General features: G+C 50.5%; 1 non-coding gene across 1 annotated transcript; it reads right to left on the minus strand.

Annotated features, from left to right (window-relative positions):
- Positions 1-316: 316 nt before the first annotated feature.
- On the minus strand, positions 317-389 carry Trnar-acg (transfer RNA arginine (anticodon ACG)). Its single transcript has one exon. It is a non-coding gene; the product is annotated as a tRNA-Arg (tRNA).
- Between the last annotated feature and the right edge of the window lie 804 nt (positions 390-1,193).

Raw genomic sequence — 1,193 nt, forward strand, 5'->3', positions numbered from 1 at the left:
GCCTTCGGCTGGTACAACCGCAACACTTCACAAAGGAGCCGCCGCAACACTTCCGAACACTCATGTCTAGTACTTGTAGCTTCCGCTGAGACCTGCCATACAGCTAGTATTCAGCAGCAACATGAGGTGTCAACAGCAGTCAGCGCAAGCACGAGTGCAAAGCATATTGTTCTCGGCACAATGTCAAAGTACATGTGTGTCGTATGTATTCTCTTAACGAGTAAAAATATACATAAGGTTCGCGATGCTGGCATTTTTGAGAAATCGTCATTAAAAAAAAAAAAAAAAGCAATGTAGCATTAAAAAAATATTCAAACGAGCCTGCCAGGATTCGAACCTGGAATCTTCTGATCCGTAGTCAGACGCGTTATCCGTTGCGCCACAGGCCCGAGCTGTGCGGTTGTTGACAAGTGGCGTTGTCAACAGTTTTATTGGGGAGCAGTATTCTCGACCAACGCCTCCTCTAGAAAGATGCCTGCCGCGTGAGCCAAAAACCTCCTGCCCTACCCTTTCCCTCCTTCTCCGTTTCTGATGAGGGCAGTAGCTGGCGATCCTTGCGGTGGTCGCTTGCAACACACAATTGCGCATGCGCACATTACCCCCCTCGACGTCACACCACACATGCACCACACCAGCCCCATTGAAAAGAATAGGGGAGAACGCGGCGCCATCTCTCGACAAGCGACCACAACTCAAGGCAGGACGGCTACAATGGGATAGCCAGCGACTCCGCAGGCATCTTTCTAGAGGAGGCGTTGTCTCGACTCATCATTTTTAGGTATTTTTCTTCCATGGTGCTATGATACAAAGGGAGGTAAAGGAGGCTATCTATCTATCTATCTATCTATCTATCTATCTATCTATCTATCTATCTATCTATCTATCTATCTATCTATCTACCGATAGGCGTGCGCAAGGTTCCCCATTAGGGGGGGGGGGGGCTAAAGGTTCGTCGCAGCGCTCCTAAACTCTACTAAGTCAATGTATGGGGCAGATTTTGCGCCCTCCCCCCCCCCTCTTGGGCGAATAGCAGGGTCAATGTACGGGGCAGATTTCGCCCCCCCCCCTCTTCGGTGATTAGGGGGGGCGGCCGCCCCCCCTGTGCGCACGCCTATGTATCTCTCTATCTCCCAAAAACGACCACTGGTCACACATGTTGAGTGGGAACTGCGAGTGAAAGAAGGGGTTAGAGA

This window comes from Rhipicephalus sanguineus, chromosome 1 (genome assembly GCF_013339695.2).
Source record: "Rhipicephalus sanguineus isolate Rsan-2018 chromosome 1, BIME_Rsan_1.4, whole genome shotgun sequence".
NCBI lineage: Eukaryota > Metazoa > Arthropoda > Arachnida > Ixodida > Ixodidae > Rhipicephalus > Rhipicephalus sanguineus.